Genomic DNA, 15956 nt, shown 5'->3' on the forward strand with positions numbered 1-15956 from the left:
CTGCAGAAGCCTTCTATTCTTGAAAATCTAAAGATGTCCCTTTGAATTCAGCAAAGACTCTTACACTCTTATCCTTTTACACTCTCAAATATTCCTGTTTCCAAGGATAAAAAGAGGGCAGAATACAAGGCCAAATGAGAATGGCATCATTCTCTTGGGCTTGGTTTTTCAATACATTTGAAGGACATATTCTGTTTTGTCTGCTAAGTCAAATAAAAAAAAGTCAGCCTTTCAGAAGGATACATTGGTTACATTCTCACACCCTAAATCAACCTTTGTTTGTCACAAGGAGACAGACATCTCATCTAATATTGGAATTCTTCTAAATATTCTTCAACTTAACCTAGCAAAGTCAGTATCTATATCTTGACATAGCTGGAGTTAGCCCAAGCTCTTGAGATGCTAGTTTAAGGCCTTTCAAATGCTCAGTATAGCCCTTAAAGCCTGCATTTATTTGTTCAAAAATATTTATTGTCTGTCTATAATGTGCATGGCTCTTGCTAGGAGATGAATGAGCCGCAGTGAACATGTATATATTAGGCTGACCTGACAGAGCTTGCAGTTTGTTGAAGATAGATATAAAAACGCCTACCAAAACAAATGTAGTATTACAAATGATAATAAGTGTCATTAACAAAGAAATAGGAGAGGCTAAAGGGAACTAGGAAGGATTTTTATAGAAGACATATTCAATCTTAAAACTGAGTGGTGAGAAAAATTAGCCAGGAATACAGAATAAAGAATATTCCAGGGAGTAAGCACAACATGAACTCCTTTTGACATCTGATATCTCTACAACTGTTGGGATGACCACACCACCACAGGGATTGTATTTTGTTTTAAATGTGCTGCAAGGTCATGCTTCCAATATTTGATCAAATTGAACAAACATTGCTTCATTGTTTCTATCTATTAGGATTCTGTGTGTTGAGCAGATTGGAGATAGGACAGTTTGAAATATTTGACATTTAACACAAATGAAGAAGAGTGGAAATATTAAGTTCCTTTATATTTTAAGGTCAATGTCACATTTTTTTGCACTTTTGTCCTCTGATATGTTCTAGCATACTGACTTGTATTGGAACTGCATCCTGAAGTTTGGGATAGACAAAATAACACTGAAAGCACACATTTATTTTTATTCCTTGAATGAAAAGAAAGCAGTGATAGTAAAGCATATGTGCTTTATTATTGGAATCAAATTGGTCATTGACAACTCATCTGGAGCGAGCTTAAAAAAAACATTGGTGTTATGTAACTGTGCAAAGAAAACACACACTAGAAATGAGTCTAAGAATGAAGCTGGAGGCTTGTTTCAGAGGCTAGAATCTAGAGAAGAATCCATGTTTTTTCTTGCCAAGTTTAAATTCTAATTCTTTAAAATAATTTATAGAGACTGACCTAGACCTAATAGTTTAAGTATAATATAAATGTACTTTAAATGTTGATTTTAACAGAATACAACAAAAATTATTTTCAAAAAAACCAAAATGGTCCTTGGGACACAGAATATTTCTACTCAGTTAAGTATTCTATGTCCTTAATTTTTAGATGTGTCAATCCCAACTGGGTATATTATTTTTCCATTTGGGTTTGTAAGTGTTCAGTGTGTTACTACAAATACTGATGGAAGAACTATACAAATCACGACTTGTAATCCTATGTCGTGTTTATTTTTCAGAAGTGAAATAACTTTATCACTATTCTTCATAACATTTTTTAAAAAAGCCTTATTGGCTTAAATTATTGCCAGCTAGATGGCACCATCCCCACCTCAAGTTGCTTTTCAAGAAGTTGGCTTACATGAATGTGTTGGCTTAGAGAATCATGCTGATGGTGGTGCTGGTGTATAAATTCATCCAGAGCTGATGTCCTCCCTAAAGGCCTCTTGATCACTACTCTGGCCATAAAGTTGCTATTATTAGATGACCAGTTGGCACTTCCTACCTCCTTGTAATTTTCTTATGACTATAAAGCAGCATGGGAGTGGGATCCTTCTGTTGGTGGCGATCCACTTTGCATGGGGTAATGCAAGCCCAAGAACATCTCTTTGTGAACACCATGCTTTATGTCTGCACCAGAGGGTTCTACTATTTGTCCTCATCCTCTGACTCTACATTTGAAATTTGGTTTAACCTGTTACAGAATATAATTAAAATCATTAATTTCTATATCTTTTATTGTTACTTGGCGCCCAGGAAGAGACAAACGACATGCTCTCTGGCAATCAGTAAAGACTGTTCATTCTGCACTGGTGCCGGCCCAGCAGAATCACCTCCAAAAGCTGAGCCCCCAGCCCTGGCGCTGGCCTACTTTATGCCTGGCCAGCTTCTGGGAACTTGGAAACTTTCCATCGGCTGCACAGGTGGGCGGGATTGCAGGGACTCAAGGGAAAAAAGAAAAAAGGGTGGGGGTTGTTCTATGTGGGCAGTCGGCTAATCGAGGCAAGCAAGAGTGTAGAAGCCAACATCATGCAAAGGGAGTATCCAGCCTCCAACATCTGGCTGGTTCTTTTTTATCTGTTTTTGTCAGCTTTCCTTCTCATCATGTATTTGTGTATTTCTTTATTTTTTAGTTTATTAACACAAAATTTTCATATGCATTGAAGTTAATTTGGTCCATACTGGAACATAAAGTTAGAAGTGTAGAAGCTATGTTTTTTTACTTATTATTTTTTATAAGGTCAGGTATAGAATATTATGTGCAAAAGAGAATTCATTGTTTTACAACATGCTTCTGTTTCCTGAGTAGGTCATTTGAAAGCAAGCCTTACTATTTCTAAATAATAATAAACAAAATTTAGGAAAAGCATTTGTTTTTAATTTATTCTCAAGTTATTTAACATTCAGTGTAGTCTTGGCTTCAGAAGTAGAACCCAGTGATTCATCTCTTATATATGACACTGAGTGCTCATCCCAACAAGTGCCCTCCTTAATGCCCATCACCCCTTTTCCCCACCACCATCAACCCTCGGTTTGTTCTCTGTTTTTAAGAGTCTCTTATGGTTTGCCTCTCTCTCTCTATTTTTATCACATTTTAGTATTCAGCTTATGTTCTAAGAAATTTGCAATGAATGTCTAAGTCAATTTCTCTTCTTCCTTTTCTTCTCTTTGTTCTAGTTCTAATAAATGGTACCTTTGTTACTCTCTGGCAAAGATATAGCTGATGTGCTTTAGGTAATACCTACTCAGTTAAAGCCTGAAATGCATTCCTTTAGGCTTATAAATTCTTCAAAGTTAAATGTATTTTAACCAAGTTCTTCTGCTTATTTCAGTTTAATCCTCTAAATATTCATTTAATCTGTCATATAAAAAAGCCACAATTTTAAATACTTTTATTAATTATCCACAGATGAATATTGTTTACATAGCAATAAGTACTTTAAAAATAAAGATTAAGTGATTAAATATATTGCTCTAAATAATAGTAGCCATGAGCAGCAGTGTAAAATGTCAACACCGGAAATTAATAGTATAACAAAGAAATAGGGTCTGATATTGCATTCATTTTTTCATCATTTGGCGTTCCATAATTTGCTTTCTTTTTTTTTAAATTTTTTAATGTTTATTTATTTTTTGAAGGAGAGAGAAAAACAAAGTGTGAGCCAGGGATAGTCAGAGGGAGAGGGAGACACAGAATCTGAAGCAGGCTCCAGGCTCTGAGCTGTCAGAACAGACCCCGATGCGAGGCTTGAACCCACAAACTGTGAGATCATGACCTGGGCTGAAGTCGGATGTTTAACTGACTGAGCCACCCAGGCACCCCCCAGAATTTACTTTCAATAAGATCCCTCATGATTTCTTTCTAATATATATATAGTTTCCTCTTATGGTAAAATGTCCATAAGTATTTCAAATATGAGCAAATAGCTAAAATAGCATTTGCAATGTCACTTCAAATAATATTCAGATATACCAATTGATCTCTAACACTTTAAAATGTTTATACATACTGAAAATTCATTTTATTTATTAGTTATTAGAACCATGTCACTCTAGTGGGAAGGAATATTTCAGGTAAATTCATTTACAAAAATCTTTAGAAAAATAACACAAGTTTTAAGAATTTTCCCGAAGTGAAACAAAATGAAAAGGAAATTATCTACACTGCTTACATCACCCTCATGAACTCAGTGTGCTTATGCAAGTAGGAAGATGATTCCAAAATCTCAACTCTATCTTGTACCTAAAGAATGGTGAATTACTTTAAATAAATCAATAGTCTAAAGGAAATTGTTGCCACACTGGAATAGATTCCATCATTCCACATTTATCATTTGATTTATTGAGACATCTCTGGGATAAATACGTGCATCCATCTCACTTGTCATGTCAGCTTTAAAAATATATCTCAGACCTCTTTGCACAAGAAAACAATTTGCTGACTCATCAAAAACATTAATCAAAGCTCATAAGAATTTGTAGTTTATATTTCTGTAGAATTTACTAAGTGATTTTGTATTTATTTCCTCCATTGATTATACTAACAGCACTAAGAAGTCAGTCAGGCAAACACATTATACTTATTTTTGCATAGTTAAACTTAACCACAGAAACATTAGTGATTTGCCTAAGGCACAGCTAGCAACTAGCTGATTTGGGATTTGAAGCCAAATTTTCTGAATAAATTGAATGATGTTTATTCTATTCACCTCACAAAAGCTAAGTTTCTATCATGAATGCTTTATCTACAAATTTATACCCCATTTTATAACAAAGCTTTACATTTATATCTCTTTTGGAGATTCCTCATTTACTTTGAAGTACTACTAAATTGTCCAAGCTTAGGGATGTCCTGACCAAAAGGTTAGTTTTAAGCAATATTACATTAAAATAATATGCTGGAATACACCATTTTCCCTATCACTGGTAACAATGTAGAATCCCCAAACAACATCAAAACAATAAATAAAAATGAAATGAGAGAGGGCGGAGAGAAAACAACTTACAATTTGTTTAGTTAGAATAGTTTGTGAGAAAGATTATAATATTAATCAAGATTATAATAAATTTTAAATCTATTTGTAGTTTCTAGTTGGTGAGAAATATAGTTGAACATCGATAAGGGGCTAAAAGGTCCATCAGGGCCTACTGCCCAGAGAGATGAGTACAGGCTGACAGGAGAGGAAAGCCTATCTTGGAAATCCATATTGAGGTTGCCTTTATATTATTATAATTGTTGATCATATGTGACAAAAATACGCACTGCCTCTGGTTTGTTAGCTTCCAACTTTGAAAATGTCTAGGGCTACAGCTATACTTCAGTAGTGCAGAGAGCATTAGTAGTGAGTTTCTCACCTGCAGTCACATCCTGCACCCTTTGACTAAATGTGTATATTGTGAACTAGAGATTCTATTATCCAATAGATATGAACAAAATAACCCCAAAGACTTGTAAGAACTCATGCAGTAAGGCAAAGTGGGACATGTTTAAAATTATTCTGATCTTCAATTTTTGTTGCTGTTTTTAGTCAAAACTATACCAGCTTCGAGTGATGGATGTTGGTCATTTTGCTCATGATCATCTTCTTACTTCATTTTTTTTTTTAATTTAAAACACTCCCACTATCCCCATTCTATCCACTGAATGTAGCCATTATATGGAAACATTTGAAACCAATTCTCATTAATCATGCTTTTCTACCATGATTTCAGTGAGTAATTTGTATCTATGTGCTAATAGTCTTAAAAGAAACTCATTTTCCCTCTGTGTAGTCCAATGCAGAAAACTTGATCATGAATAAATATTAGCTCTAACTCACCATGTTCCATAATACATGTATTGAGGGATTTCTTCATGATGGTTTAATTTTTAAGAGCCCCTTATTTATTTATATATTAGGCAATTCCAACTAGGAATTTAATTTATTTTATATTTGCAGCTATTTTCACATACATGCTTTTCCATCAAGAAAATTTAACTTCATGAAAAGTCCTTTCTTTTCATTTCTCTTAAGCTATTGAGATATAGCAGCTAATTCCTCAATATCTAGAGCCACTATAAATAATTATTTAGAGCTTTTAAAAAAAACACATACTTTAAAAAATTATAAATGGGTATGCTTAAAAATTATTATCTTATTGAGCAGATATGGAATTTAATACACTTTTTGTATTAAATAAAACAAGAAATAGAAGTTCAAACAAAAAATTGTATATTGGTACAATTATATTTTGGAATCTAAAATTTCTCTGTGCAGGCAATAATGTGGAAGTTGGTTAAAGTATTTTTTAAGTTTTATTGTTAACATTTATTTATTTTTGAGAGAGCATGATTAGGGGAGTGGCACCGAGAGAGGGAGACAGAATCTGAAGCAGGGTCCAGGCTCTGAGCTGTCAGCACAAGCCGGATGCAGGGCTCAAACCCACAGACTACAAGATCATGACCTGAGCTGAAGTCGAACACTTAACTGACTGAGCCATGCAGGCACCTGGGTTAAAGCATTTTAAATAACTTCAGCTGATCATAATATCTCTTGTTTTTTGTTCTTCTATGAGAGGCAGTTCTTAAATTGTACTCAATATTTTTTTTCCTTTCTGTGGGGGAAGACACTATAAGTAATTAGAGGATTTACAGGAGCTATAATTTTAGACTGGGCAATTTACTAATATAGGTACTATTCTTCTTTATATGTGCTGCTAAAGCGAGCACAGTACTATTCTTCTTTATTCACAATTAAACTGCTGCCATCTTTGTGTCCAAGAAAATTTGATTTCTTTAATCAAGGAAAAAAGTAAGAAATTCATCTCTTTCCTCTCTGTGTCATTGTAAAGACTTTGATAATTTTTGCAGTAAAACAAAAAAGTAACTTTGTTAAACTTCATTTGCAAAGTATATTTGCTCTTGGAAACCAAGTTAAAAATGACAACAGCAGTAAAACCACTAGCACTTTGTGGGAAAACCAGTCCATGGAAAAAGCTTTGAAGAATACTAAATAAGTCTCTATGAATTATTAAAGTGTGTTAATATGGACACAGACTTAAGACCTGTTAGTAAAAGTCCTGGTTTAGTTAAAGTTTGAGGACTTTTTCTAGCTCAGGAATGTCCTGGGGGTGGGAGAGATGGCCATATACTGGGGGAAAAATGCCTAAAAGTGTCCTTGTGACATATGCTTACATTGATATCTAAGAAGATTATGTTCCGTGTTGGGACTTATTAAAATTTATCACTAGGAATTATGGATTCTTGAGAATAAGAGTGGTCAGTGTATTATTGTTCTAGACACATTGTCTTCTTAGTCTGATGCCAACATACACAAACTTGAAAAACTAAAGCAAGATATTGATTCAAAGACAGCTCCAATAAGATATCAATGTAAACAAAGATGACAGCTCCAATGTTCTTCCATTTTCATGCAAAAGTAGAACAGATACTTAGTTTAAAGAAGAGATATATTCAAGATTTTGGATTGAGCTTGTTTTTTTTTTTTTGAAAAAAATTTTTATGTGTATTTAGCTTTGAGAGAGACAGAGACAGAGACAGAGCATGAGCAGAGATGGGGTAGAGAGAGAGAGGAGGGAGACACAGAATTCCAAGCAGTGTCCAGACTCTGAGCTGTCAGCGCAGAGCCGACATGGGGCTCTAACTCAGGAACAGTGAAATCATGACCTGAGCTGAAGCCAGAAGATTAACTGACTGAGCCACCCAGGCACACCGCCCCCTCTTTTTTTTTTTTTTTTTTTTGGATTGAGTTTGTTTTTGGAAGGCTGCAATTCAGACTTCATAACCCTCTCCACTGGGCATTGTATTAAGGAAGTTGTTTAAAAGGAGAGCATATTGTAGTCAATATATATGGAACCATAAAGACGTCAAATAGCCAAAACAGCAACCCTGTGAAACCAGAGTAAAGTTGGAAGCACTGCACTTGTTGATTTCAAACTACCTTACAAAGCTGTAGTGATCACAGTAACACTACCGGAAACACTGACCAATGGAACAGAGTTGAGAGCCGCCAAATAAACCCATTAATATGTGGCCAATTAATTTATGACAAAGGAGCCAAGAATGTATAATGGTGAAATGACAGTCTCTTTGTAAATGGTGTTGAGAATATTGGGTATCCACATGCAAAGGAATGAAACTGGATGCTCAGCTCACACCATATGCAAAACTCAACTCCAAATAGATTACATATTTGAATGCAAGACCTGAAATCATAAAACTCCTAGAAGAAAACATTAAGAGTAAGCTCTTTGACACTGGTTTTGACAATTATTATTATTTTTTTTTAGATTTGACATCAAAAACAAAGGCAAAAAAAGAAAAAATAAATAAATGAGACTATATCAAACTAACAAACTTCTACAAAACAATGAAAATTCAGCAAAATGAAAAGGTAACCTATGGAATGGGAGAAAATATTTGCAAACCACATATGGATAAAAGGTTAGCATACAAAATACAGAAGGAACTCAAACAACTCAATAGACAATTAAAAAAATTAATCCAATTAAAAATGAGCTACAGACCTGGCCAGATACTTTCCCAAAAAGACATACAAATCTTAATACTTACACGAAGAGATGCTAAACATTGCTATTCATCAAAGAAATGCAAATCAAAACTGCAATGAGCTATTACCTCACACCTGTTAGGATGTCTTTTATCAAAAAGACAAAATATAACAGGCATTGGCAAGGATGTGGAGGAAAGGGAATCCTTGTAGACTCTTGGTGGGAATGTAAACTGGTGCAGCCAGTATGGAAAACAGTATGGAGTTTCCTCAAGAGATTAAAAATAAAACCACCATATGATCCAGTAATTTCAGTTGTACGTATATATCCAAAAGGGACTAAATCACTATCTCTAAGAAATATCTGTACTCTCATGTTCGTTGTAGCATTATTCATAATTACCAAAGTTGGAAACAACCTTAATGTCTGTAAATGGATGATGGGTAAAGAAAATATGAGGTAGGTATATGATAGATTAATCAATCAATAGATACATAAGTAGATAGATAGATAAGTAGATAGATAGATAGATAGATAGATAGATGATAAGTAGATGGATGGATAGATAGAAAGATAGATAGATAGATAGATAGATAGATAGATAGATAGAATGGACCATATTATTCAGCCTTCAAAAAAAGGAATTTCTATTTGTGACAACATGGATGAAGCTGGAAGGCATTATGCTGAGTGAAATTAGTCAGAGAAAGACAAGTACTGTGTGGTATCACTTGTATGTGGACTTTGAAAAAAAATTGAACTCTTAGAAGCGAACAGTAGAATGGTAGAAAGAGTAGCTCATATCTAGTACTAGGATGTTGGGGGAAATAAGGCCTGTAAAAAGGGTACAGACATTCAGTTACAAGATGAATAGGTTTGAGGATCTAATATATAACAGTGAATATAATTGATAATACTGTATTAGATAATGGAGATTTGCTAAGAGAGTAGAACTGAAGTGTTCTGACCAAACAAAAACAAACAAAAACCAAAATAAAACGGGGATAAATATATGAGGTGATTGATGTATGGATAAACTTAACGGTAGGAGGCCTTTCACAATGCATACATATACATTAAATCATCACATTGTATACATTAAATATACATATATATTATAATTTTGGAGCACTTGGGTGGCTGAGTCAGTTAAGCGTCTGACTTCAGCTCAGGTCATGATCTCACGGTTTGTGAGTTAGAGTTCCATGTTGGACTCTGTGCTGACAGCTCTGAACCTGGAGCCTGCTTCAGATTCTGTGTCTCCCTCTCTCTCTCTGCCCCTCCCCTGCTTGTGCTCTGTCTCTCTCAAAAATAAATAAACATTAAAAATTTTTTGAAAATTAAAAAATATATTATAATTTATTCAATTATACCTCAGTAGGGTGGAAAAAAACAAACAGAATTTTATGCCACAACCAAGTGGAATTTATCTAGAAAATACAAGAATGGTTTAACATTTGAAATTCAATTAATACAACACACTTTATCAGTAAAGAATAAAACGAGGTGATCATGTCAGTAGACAGAAGAATATCAACTGACAAAATCTAACAGTTTAATGATTAAAAACACTTAACAAAATTGGAAAAGAAGAAAGCTTCCTCAACCAGTTAAAAGGTATCAGTGAAAAACCCACCACTCAAATTATATTTAATGGTAAAAGACAGAATTATTTCTTCTAAGATTAAGAAGAAGAAACAAATGTGCATTCTTGCCACTACTTTTCAACACTATACTGAAGATTCTGCAAGAAATTAAAATAAAAGCACTGAAATTGGGGAGGAAGAAATAATGCTTTTTGCAGATGACATAATCTTATACTGAGAAAACCTAAAGAATTAACTAAAAACCTATTAGCATTAACAAATGAGTTCAGCAAGTTTTCAGGCTACCTCACAAACATATATATACATCTATATGCATATATATACACTTATATAAGATAATTACATATATTTATATATAATAGTTGTTTATGCATTTATATATTTATTTTAATATAATATATATTTATATAAAAATATATACATATTTATGACTATGTTTTCTACATATTTGAATGATAATCTGAAATGAAATTAAGAAAAGCAATTCACTTAAACAGCATCAAAAAAAAAACACCCAAAATCCTTGGGAATAATTTTTTAAGTGCAAAACTGCTATTCTAAAAACTAGAAAACTTTGTTGTTGGAAAATAAAAATCTAAATAAATGGAAAGGCATCTCATGTTAATGAATCAGAAGAATCACTATTGTTTAGATAGCAATACTCTCCAAGGTGATCAATAGATTCAGTACAATCCCTGTTCAAATTCCAGCCATTTTTGCAGAAGCTGATCCTAAGAACTCATATGAAAATGCGAGGAACCCAAAATTCTCAAGACAGTCTTGAAAAAGAACATATTAGAGGTACTCATACTTAATGGCTTTAAAACTTACTCCAAAACCACAGTAATCAAATAAAAGAGGTACCGGCAAAAAGGCAGACATAAATCAGTAAAATAGAATTAATACTCCTGAAATGGTCTTCTACATTTATGGTTTATGGATTGTCACAATGAGTCCAAAACAACGTAAAGTGGAAAGAATGGTCTTTTGAACAAATTGTGCTAGAACAACTGGATATCCACATATAGAAGAATAAAATTCCTTAAACCATACATAAAAATTAATTTAAATGGGTAATAGGCATAAATTTAAGAGCCCAAAATATAAACTTCTTAAAAGAATACATAGGATTCCATACAAATTTTAGGATTATTTGTTATAGGTCTGTGAAAAATGCTGGTGTTATTTTGATAAGGATTGCACTGAATATGTAGATTGCTTTGGGTAGTATCAACATTTTAACAATATTTGTTCTTCCTATCCAGGAGCATGGAATCTTTCTCAATTTTTTTGTGTCTTCTTCAATTTCTTTCATAAGCTTTCTATATAGAAATATAGATTCAGCATATAGATTTTTCACCTCTCTGGTTAGATTTATTCCTAGGTATTTTATGGTTTTTTGTGCAACTGTATATGGGATCGATTCCTTGATTTCTCTCTCTGTCGTTTCATTGTTGGTGTATAGGAATGCAACTGATTTCTGTGCACTGATTTTATATCCTGCAACTTTGCTGAATTCATGAATCAGTTCTAGCAGTTTTTTGGTGGAATCTTTTCGGTTTTCCATATAAAGTATCATGTCATCAGCGTAGAGTGAAAGTTTGACCTCCTCCTGGCCGATTTGGATGCCTTTTTTTCTTTGTGTTGTCTGATTGCAGAGGCTAAGACTTCCAATACTATGTTGAAAACAGTGGTGAGAGTGGCCATCTCTGTCTTGTTCCTGACCTTAGGGGGAAAGCTCTCAGTTTTTCCCCATTGAGGATGATATTAGTGTTAGGTCGTTGATATGTGGCTTTTATAATCTTGAGGTATGCTCCTCATATCCCTACTTTCTTGAGGGTTTTTATCAAGAAAGGATGCTCTATTTTGTCAAATGCTTTGTCTGCATCTGTTGAGAGGATCATATGGTTCTTGTCCTTTCTTTTATTGATGTGATGAATCATGCTAATTGTTTTGTGGATATTGAACCAGCCCTGTGTCCCAGGTATAAATCCCACTTGGTTGTGATGAATAAGCTATCTTGAAAAAGAACACCAAAGCAGGAGGCATCACAATCCCAGACTTCAAGCTATACTACAAAGCTGTAATCATCAAGACACTATGGTACTAGCGCAAGAACAGACACTCAGATCAATGGAACAGAATACAAAACTCAGAAATGGACCCACAAATGTATGGCCAACTAATCTTTGACAAAGTGGGAAAGAATACCCAATAGAATAAAGACAGTCTCTTCAGCAAGTGGTGCTGGGAAAACTGGACAGCAACATGCAGAAGAATGAACCTGGACCACTTTCTTACACCATACACAAAAATAAACTTAAACTGGATGAAAGACCTCAATGTAAGACAGGAAGCCATCAAAATCCTCGAGGAGAAAGCAGGCAAAAACCTCTTTGATCTTGGCCGCAGCAACTTCTTACTCAACACATCTCTGGAGGCAAGGGAAACAAAAGCAAAAATGAACTACTGGGACTTCATCCAAATAAAAAACTTCTGCACAGCAAAGTAAACAATCAGCAAAACTAAAAGGCAACCGACAGAATGGGACAAGATATTTGCAAATGACATATCAGATAAAGGGTCAGCATCCAAAATCTATAAAGGACTTATCAAACTCAACACTCCCCCAAAAAAAGAATCCAGTGAAGAAATGAGCAAAATACATGAATAGACACTTCTCCAAAGAAGACATCCAGATGGTCAACTGACACATGAAAAAATGCTCAACATCACTCATCATCAGGGAAATATAAATCAAAACCACAATGAGATACCACCTCACACCTGTCAGAATGGCTAACGTTAACAACTCAGGCAACAACAGATGTTGGCGAGGATGCAGAGAAAGAGGATCTCTTTTGCATTGTTGGTGGGAATGCAAGCTGTTGCAGCCACTCTGGAAAACAGTATGGAGGTTCCTCAAAAAACTGTAAATAGAACTTCCCTATGATCCAGCATTTGCACTACTAGGCATTTATCCATGGGATACAGGTGTGCTGTTTCGAAGGGACACGTGCATCCCAATGTTTATAGCAGCACTATCAACAATAGCCGAAGTATGGAAAGAGCCCAAATGTCCATCGATGGATGAATGGATAGAGAAGTTGTGGTATATATATACAATGGAGAATTACTCGGCAATCAAAAAGAATGGAATCTTGCCATTTGTAACTACATGGATGGAACTGGAGGGTATGCTAAGTGAAATTAGTCAGTCAGAGAAAGACAAAAATCCTATGACTTCACTCATATGAGGACTTTAAGAGACAAAACAGATGAACATAAGGGAAGGGAAACAAAAATGATATAAAAACAGGAGGGGGACAAAACAGAAGAGACTCAAATATAGAGAACAAACTGAGGGTTACTGGAGGGGTTGTGGGAGGGGGTATGGGCTAAATGGGTAAGTGGCACTAAGGAATCTACTCCTGGAATCATTGTTGCACTATATGCTAACTAAATTAGATGTACATTTTAAAAAAATAAAAAATAAAACAAGTTAAAAAAAAGAATACATAGGAATAAGTCTTCATGATCTTGGGTTAGGCCAACCTTTCTTATATATGACACTAAAACCACAAGCAATTAAAGAAAATTTCATAAACTGTGCCTCATAAAAACTTTTAAAAACCTCACAATTTTATGCTGTGTGTGATGTTATCAAGTAATTTAACAGCCAAGCCACAGAATTGGAGACAATATTTGCAAATCATATGTCTGATAAGAAACTTGTACCCCAAATATATAAAACTCCTACAATTAATAATAAAAAGATGAACAAACCGATTTAAAAGTGGACAAAAGTTAAAATAGGTTTCACCAACAAAAACATAGAAATGGCAATACCACTTGAAGAAAGGCCATTAGGCACATGATAATCAAAACCACAAGACAGATCACTTCACATCTGCTAGGATGGTTATAGTGAAAAGTTCAAGTAACTTTTTAGCTAGAATGGAGAAATTGAAACCCTCATACATAGACAGTAGGAGTGTCATCTGATACATATGCTTTGGAAAATGTTGGGAGTTGCTCATAATGTGAAGCGTAGAATTACCACATCATCCAGCAATTCCATTCCTGGATATAAATCCAAGAGAAATGAAATCATATGACTATACGAAAACTTGTGAGTATTCATAGCAGCATTATTCTCAATAGTCAATAAGTGGAAATGTCCAATTAAATGGATAAATAGTGTATTACAACCATATGGACAAACATCAGTATTAAATTCAAATGGAAAAGTGAGAAAAAGGTTTCACATAATTTAGGCTATGAAAGGAAGGATTATATCTTAAAATCAGGACATACAGCTTAAAGAGAAGCAACATTCTCTGTGAAAGAGAAGAACTCCCTGTTTTCCACAATTCTCACCAACAAATGCATAGTTTCAAATGATAAAGTCTTGTATATAAAGGTCGCAGAAGAACTATTAGGAGCATAACTGTCTCCCGTCAGACCCAACCTTAGATAGATACTTATGGTTGGAGTAGTCCCTTGTGTATCTTCTCTATTTTTACTATTTTTTAAATTAACTTTTTAACATTTATTTTTGAGAGGGAGCACAGCAGGGGGAGGGGCAGAGAGAGAGGGAGACAGAATCTGAAGCAGGCTCCAGGCTCTGAGCTCTGAGCTTTCAGCACAACGCTGGACACAGGGCAGGGCTCAAACCCACCAACTGCGGGATCATGACCTGAGAGGAAATTGGAAGCTCAATGGACTGAGCCACCCAGGTGCCCCACTTATGTATCTTCTTTTAGAGATTTGTTGGCAACCACCTGACTGGACACTGTGTGTTTCGTTCATCTGGGAGTTACACATTGAACAACATGATAGTCCATGGAAAACATCTGTAATCATCGTCCTAAAACTCTCCACTGTAATGCTGCCTGCTGCAAGCACATTCCTGAAAGCCATGTGGGACAGGAGCAGGTTCGTTAACCAAGTATGTCTGTTTTGCTAATAATCATTAAGATGAGATATTGGTGTATCCTGAAAAGAAAAACAATTCCAAATACTTCCAGAAAGCATATAATAGGCCCTCCAACAACAACAACAACAACAAAAAACCAAAAAGGGTTTACATTAGGCTTAGATTTCCTTTTGGCCTCACTAAATTTTAACAGTGAAGTTTTCTTTAAGACATATGAGAGTTTCTCAGAGGAAAGTTATTTTCTGGATGTCAGGTATTTGAGGAGCTCATCAACTCTTTCAGTTCAATTGGTCTGAAATTTTAAATCAGCCATGCTTGAGGTTATTTATGAGAGCTATTCTGTGACAGAGACAATTTGCTGTAATTGTAGCCACCCTCTTGGTTTTGCAATGAATATTGTTTTCTTATCATTTCTTGCACTTTTCATCACACCAGGATATTTAGGCACAGCCAAATTTTAGGCACATTTGAAAAACGTGAAATTTTTGTAAGTTAATTTTACCCCTCTTGTAGTACAATATTTTTTTAAAGTTTATTTATTTATTTTGAGAAAAAAAGAGGGAGAGAGAAGGGGTGGGACAAAGAGAGAGGGAGAGAGAGAATCCCAAGCAGGCTCCATGCTGTCAGTGCAGAGCCTGACATTGGGCTCGAACCCATGACCATGAGATCATAACCTGAGCCGAAATCAAGAGTTGAGCTCTTACCTGACTAAGCCACCCAGGCACCCTTGTAGTACAATATTCCACTGGGTTCTCCTCCCTCTCCTCTCTCTTATTCCATCTCCAGCACACAGAAGAGCCTTTCATTCAGAGCCGGCTAGCCTTTCATTCAGAATGCTTGGATTCCTACTGCTGGCACTACAGTACATTCCTATCTCTAGAATTTCCTTCTAGATATATCACCTTCTTAGAACGAAGATCTTTTCTTTTCTGACTTAGAATTAAAATATAATTAATA

General features: G+C 34.9%; 1 long non-coding RNA gene across 2 annotated transcripts in view; it reads left to right on the forward strand.

Annotated features, from left to right (window-relative positions):
- Positions 1-2190: 2190 nt before the first annotated feature.
- Positions 2191-15956, forward strand: part of LOC128313943 (uncharacterized) — a 211618-nt gene continuing 197852 nt past the window's right edge. For both annotated transcript variants that reach the window (XR_008295101.1, XR_008295100.1), the window contains exon 1: positions 2191-2365. This is a non-coding gene — a long non-coding RNA (uncharacterized LOC128313943). The remainder of the gene's footprint in view (positions 2366-15956) is intronic.

Source organism: Acinonyx jubatus, chromosome C1 (genome assembly GCF_027475565.1).
Source record: "Acinonyx jubatus isolate Ajub_Pintada_27869175 chromosome C1, VMU_Ajub_asm_v1.0, whole genome shotgun sequence".
Taxonomy (NCBI): domain Eukaryota; kingdom Metazoa; phylum Chordata; class Mammalia; order Carnivora; family Felidae; genus Acinonyx; species Acinonyx jubatus.